We start from the raw sequence: 6,668 nt of genomic DNA, 5'->3' as shown, positions 1-6,668 counted from the left end.
GTTTAAACTGGCCCTTAGGACCAACTTGCCAAGGAGTGCCAGAACATGCAGGCTTCGCTTTCAGTATTGTAATTCAATCCAGTTACTGCTGTTATATTAAACTGATATTAATGGTCCTAAGTAAATCAATATTTCTTTTCTTTCTTTCGCCTCTCTTGAGACCCATCTTTTGCTGCTTCTTGCATGTGCCTAAGGTATTGTCAAAAAAACTTTATCTGATTTCCTCCACACCCAGCATTACTAAGGCTTGGAACAATAACAGGATGCCGGGATGCAGGACGGGAAAAGGGCAGACTCCCAGCTGGGAAACCTTGGAGACTGGAAAGCTGAACACTCCCTGTATTGCTTAATGCAGATTTTCGTTTTGTTTTAGATATTTCACTGTATCCACTCAGTACTTGGAGGATATTAAGTGGACATAGTCAACAGACTCTTGTTAGTTTGGATAAAGCCCAAACCAGGTAAGAAACATGGGAGGAAAGCAGGAAAATATTGATGCTGGGATATGTAAGGATTCTTGCACTTAGTACACTTGATCTTGTATAACTTGTTATTTTTTCCCCCTCGCTCGTTTTAAAAAATATCTGTTGGATTGGCGTTGTATTGCATTTTTATCATGACTTTCATATTTACTTCTGTATTTTATTGTTGGCTTTATTGTGGGGTTTTGATATGTTACATCCTATTATTAATTTGTGTTAATTGTGAGATACCTGAGCTACTTGTTTCATAAGTGACTTATAAATGCGAAAAACCAGATAAATAAGAATGCTTCCTAGCTAACAGCTGTTTTGGAATGGTGCAAAATTTGATGGGCCAAGTCTCTACATTGCCCCAGGATATGTGCTCAAATTACATTGAGATACTCAAATATCTCCATCTAGAATATTCACCATCCCAGGATGCTCTCAGGTCACAGAATCTCTGAGGACACTGAGTAATGTTTATGAGAAAGTAGCATTAGTTCATATCACAAGCCAGGCTCCCCAACTGCTACCAATTAATGTTTAAAATAGGCATTTAAAAATATATTCCATTCTCTAATCTGTACCTGAGAACCAGCATGGCATAGTGGCTTGAGTGTTGGACTATGAATCTGGACCAGGGTTCAATTCCCAACTCAGCCATGAAACTTACTAGGTGATCATGGGCAAGTCACATGCTCTCAGCCTCAGAGGATGACAATGGCAAACATCATCTGAATAAATCTTGCCAATAAAAACCCATGTTAGGGTCACCTTAGGTTGAAAACCACTTGAAGGCACACAACAACAACAATCCGTACCTGGAGAGCCTTAGTTAAGAGGTAGTGTTGGTTACTGCTGCAAAAGTGAATAGGAGCACATTGCACTGCCACATTCTTGCAGGCTCACTTCAACCACTCCAGGTCCATGTATGGTTGCAGTTAGGCAAAAGGATGTTCCATTGAGTTTCTGAGAGTGATTTTGGTTAGGAATAAGAAGAAAGTGGTAATGTGTTGTTGTTGTTTTTTAAACTACCCTAAAACTTTAAAATAATTGGTTGACTGTTCATAAACAAGCACATTGCTGCTTCGAAAGCTTGGATCATGTATTTTGTGCATTTTGGTTGCTCCAATAAAAGTATTGCAGTTTTGTAGATTTTGGATGTTATGGTACCTGCCTGATGAAATTAATGTGAGGATCAAATGGAGAGGAAATACCAAAAGTTGGGGAAATATTTTTGGACTAAAATGCTCAGAACTCCACAGCACGCTGGGGATTGTAGTTACTGAAATCTAAAGATAACTTTTTGAGAGTCTTCTATGTCACCTTGAAAGATGTGGAGGAAAAGATGTGATATAAAAATTTATAAATTAGCTTTCAATTCTAGCTGTGTGTTCTATGCAGCCTGCCTTGAACTACAAAACCCAGGATCTCGTAGGATGGAACCACGGCGGTTAAAATGGAATTATAGTGATATAATGAGTTAGTGGCATAATCATACAGTACTATGCCCTGCAAGCACCATATCCCCTAAACAGGGCAACCATCAGGGAATATCAGGCTATATATATTGTCCGGTTTCTGTAGGCTATATTTCATACTATAGGCTATATTTCAGAGGAAGGAAATGGCAGACCACCTCTGAGTATTCCTTGCCTAAGATAACCCTAGGATCACAAGAAGTTAAAAGTTGATTTGAAAGTGCACACACACGGGATCTTTGTAGTGCTGTAACTCAGCAGTTAAAATGGGATTCTGATACTGTAACTGGATTGTGGACCTGAACTGGACAGCACCTTGAAGATGTCTTTATGTAAAGGACTGACCTCTGAAATTTTGGACTTTCCTCCCCAAATCCCTGCTTATATCGTCTGGGCTTCAATGAGTCAAAGAGAGGGTCCATGTGCCCTGTCCTGTTTTTCTGTCTGCCCACCTTTACCACCCCAAGCAGAAGAAAATGAAATGAAAGGGAAGGGAAGCTTTCCCTTAAACAGTTAATGGCTATTGAAGGGATTTGCCAAATGGAATAACCTTGCCTCATATCCTCCTTTTGTTGAAGCCAAATGCTGTAATTGAAAACAGGATATATGTAAAGGGATTTGTATAGTGTTTTAACCTTTAGAGGCATTTTTGATTGACTGCTGTTGCCAAGCCAAATTGTACGTATAGCAGCTACTATTTAAAAGATGGAGGGTGGTTGCCTCTTTTTTATTCCCCAGAATGATTTTCAAGCTCACTGCCAATGTCACTTGTGTTGTGCTGTCTTTTCTACCAAGAGAAGGGATGTTACTGCTTCCTCAAGAGTAAGGCGTCTGCACTGTCAGAGGCTGAAAAGGGAGGCCTGGCTTCTCCCCTCCTCACTGCCACCCTCCAGGTGTGTTGAACAACAACTCCCATCAGCCCAACCTGGTGGAGGTGATGGGGTTTTTAGTCCAACATGTCAGGGGGGTGCCAGGTTACAAGGAGTCTGCTGCTACAAGGAGACTTGTTTTCTTCGAGCAGAACAAACAGGGAAAGAAAATATAGTTTCTACATGGACACACATACACACTTGTACTTTTAAAGCCAGGGATTATCTGAAAGCACATGAAATAGAAAGTTTGGGCCCATACAGACAGGCCAAAATAAAGCTGCTTCAGGTCACTTTGGAGGTATGCTGTTTAAATGACACACACATCTCTTTTTTTAATTAAAATTTAAAATTTCAAAAATTTGATTTTTTAAATATATATATATATATATATATATTAATTTTTAAGTTTTCTTTAAACAGATCACATTTTACCAAATTTTCACTTTAACCACATGAAACTATGCATACGTAAACACAGTTATTGTGTGTGTGTGATATTGTAATTTTAAAGTATCATTTTAGTTTTGCTAGTTGTTTATGTCACAATTGTTAGCATTCCATTCAGTGACATATGGGAATTACGATATATGAGTAAATTAGTACAAAAATGTTACTAAGGATTCTGAATGGGTGTGGTATGAGAGGAGGTCATAGAGGGGAAGACACCATGAGTGGGCAACACCATGCACTGTGTGACATCAACCCTGAAGAAAGCCAGAGTGGCGTAGCTCTTTGAGTGTCGGATTAGGAGACTCCACATTTCTGCCACAGGGATCTATGTCCCAAGACTAATCTTGATATGTGGCTGAGACTTGGAATTCAAAGCTCAGAAATACAGTGGACCTCCATATCAGCAGGCTGACGATTGTGGATTTGACTGCTCATAGATCATCATGCCTATTATTCAATGGTGGTGCATGCATGCACTGACGCATCCACACACATGTTACTACCATTGAATAATATGAATCCAGGAGGGCCTGGAATGAATGAAACCAAGCTTCTCCATTTATTGAGCAGAATAGCATGGCTAAGTCTGAGCCAGACCAGTTTAAGCCTAGGGACCTTACCCATTTTTATCCATGGGCAATATCCATTTCAAGTCTTCCCAGTCTGGCTAATTTCTTGGCTCACTTCTTTGGTTTCTTCTGCAAATACTAACCATTTGTATGAGAAATTAGTACAAGCAGATGCATGACTTGAGAGGAATATATATGTTTTTAAGAAAGCAGAATTCTACATTGTCTGAAAGTTATCAGATTTAGTAATTTAATAAGAAAGTCCTTATAGGCATGTAAATTGATTCCCATCCTATAGACCCATTCATTTCATTATGCTATATACACTTAATACATGCTGTTCAGAAGGTTGTTTTGCTAGATTGGTTTCGCTTCCCCGTCGGTATCTGCTATGCAGGAGTTTTGTCAGCAATCTGAAGATGTGCACAGCAGGGAAAGAATTAAATGCGGGGGCCAACACTTAAGTGGAAGCTGAACTTTCAAGTTAATACAAGTTCATCCCTTCATTATCTCTGAAGAGTAAGGAGAACTCTTGTGTAATCAAAAACATACTATATTTAAAGTTTATTTTTAAATAAACCTAGTAAACAATTTTTTACCAAGCAATCATCCCCACAAAGAGAAGAGAGCATGGGGAAGGTATGTTTAGAAAGGAATCTCATGATGATGCACCCTTCTGACATAAAGATCTGTGTGCAGGTTACAAAACGTTATGCAGTCATAAGCAGACCCAATAGAAATAGCTGCAGCAAAGGGGGGTGAATAGAGGTCTTTACTGGATCCACCTAATGCTGTTTATGGTCTTTTGTCTGTTTTCTTATATAGATAAGACCTCTTAGGCTGCAATCCTATACATACTTGGGAGTAAATTGCATTCAATTCAGTGGGTCTTACTTCTGAATAGAGATTAATCAGTTTGCACAGCTATTGTGGGACAACTGGATCTATCCAATGCCTTGCCATATGTTGGAGTAAAATAATCAGGATGGCGCCTTACAGACGGGCCTAAGCGGCACCGTCGTTGTGCCAGGAATACGCGCGAGGGGCGGCGCTTCCGGACGCGCGTATTCCGTACAGGAAGATGGCAGCGCCCTATACAGACAGGCGCGGCCATCTTGACGTAACGGACGCACAGCGTCCGGACGTCTAAACCCGGAAGAGCCGTCGCGAGTGCGTGCTTTGGCACTTGCGGCAGCTCTTCCGGGTTGCCGGAAGGAGTGCGATTTCTGCACTCCTTTTTTGCAGCGCGGAGGAGTCGCACAGTTTAGCTGCTGCGGCTCCTCCGCGCTGCAACTGGCAGCGGCCCAAGACCGCCCCTTTTGGGCGGTCTGTAACGGGCCCGAGTTTATCACACCCATCTTCTAAAGAGCTCAGATTATTTACCAAGCTCTCACTGACTCAGTAGATCAACTACACTGGGACTCATAACTAAATGTAGGTCTCAGGTGCACCCCATACCTTGTGCAAAATTGCTATTGATCCCTTGGCCCTCAAGAACTCTAGCCATTTGTCTTTTAGGATTAAGCAATCTATTGAAAGTCAATGGATGAAGAGTGTGAAATAGAAATATTGGCTGGCATGCAGTTGGGTATTTATGCCATCATAAACCTACATAAAGTCGAACTACACTATTTCACAACATTCATATTCTTAGGAAGAAAAGGGAGACATAGACCTGAAATGGGAGACACAGATACTTCCAGCCGGTCTGGAGGTGATGTCTAAACACCACATGCCCCTGAAGCTAACCCAGGGTTGTGCCGGGACCACCTAAGGCAGGGGTAGGCAACCTTTTTGAGCCGGGGGCCGGGTTGCTGTCCCTCAGACAACTGGGGGGCTGAAGCCGGGGTGGAGCTTCCACCCTCCGGGAGCAGAGCCACATGTCGGGGGCGGAGCTTTTGACCGAAAGGAAGGGCTTGGGCACCCGTCCCAGGCCCTTCCCTTCGGCTCTTCCTTTCGGCCAAAAGGGCTACAAGGGGCTCTTTCAGCCGAAGGGGAGGGAGGCCGAAGGGAAGGGCTTGGGCACCCGTCCCAGGCTCTTCCCTCAGGCCGAAAGGGCTCCAAGGGGCCCTTTCGGCCAAAGGGAAGGGCTTGGGCAGGCCACCTCCTGGGCGCCTCCATGGCCCTTGCAGCCGCAGGCCTCTCTCTCCGGAGGGAGGCCTGGGGCCACATGTGCCGAGAAGGAGCCCACGGAAGCAGCCTGCTGCCTCCGCGGGCTCCCCCACAGCCCTTGTGGCCCCAGGCCTCTCTCTCCGGAGGGAGGCCTGGGGGCACAAGGGCCGAGAAGGAGCCCGTGGAAGCGGCCTGCCGCCTCCGTGGGCTCCCCCACGGCCCTTGTGGCCCCAGGCCTCTCTCCACATTAGGGATATGCCATCCCTAAGCGGCGGCAACCTTGGTGGTGGCGGCAGCAAGACCGGGCTGGGGCCGGTCCTGCCGCCTCGCTGGGCCGGATCCAGCCCACGGGCTGGGGGTTGCTGACCCCTGACCTAAGGCATCCCAAAACCAGCCCAAAAGGAGGTGATATTTTCCACTCCTTTCTTTGGTCCATTTGGGACCACGGCAGCAGGCATCCTTAGGTCCATGGCCTGTGGTCGCCACAGTCCCAGGGTGACCAGGTCGGGCGTAGCCTCTGGCCACTTCTTCCTTCCCATCTGTTTTGCCCCATAATGTCTTTTGGGACATTACACAAATGCAGCCAGCATCATGGCAGTTGTGTAATGGATCCCATTGAATTATTGGCGCGTTACAGACTGCCTGTTTGGGGCGGCCTGTAAGCCGCCCTTTCCCCACTGTATCGGGGCCTCAGCTGCCACAAGGGCAGCCTCTGAGACC

General features: G+C 44.7%; 1 protein-coding gene across 1 annotated transcript in view; it reads left to right on the top strand.

The window, feature by feature from the left end:
• Nucleotides 1–376: 376 nt before the first annotated feature.
• Nucleotides 377–6,668, top strand: part of CDH5 (cadherin 5) — a 33,074-nt gene continuing 26,782 nt past the window's right edge. Inside the window, exon 1 of the mRNA XM_089540134.1 lies at nt 377–461. The gene's annotated coding sequence lies outside the window, so the exon portion shown is untranslated. The remainder of the gene's footprint in view (nt 462–6,668) is intronic.

This window comes from Sceloporus occidentalis, unplaced genomic scaffold, assembly GCF_023333645.1.
Source record: "Sceloporus occidentalis isolate IW3139 unplaced genomic scaffold, rSceOcc1.0.p SCAF_10, whole genome shotgun sequence".
Taxonomy (NCBI): domain Eukaryota; kingdom Metazoa; phylum Chordata; class Lepidosauria; order Squamata; family Phrynosomatidae; genus Sceloporus; species Sceloporus occidentalis.
Note: the sequence above shows the minus strand (reverse complement) of the source record. Positions and strands in the feature narration are given on the sequence as shown.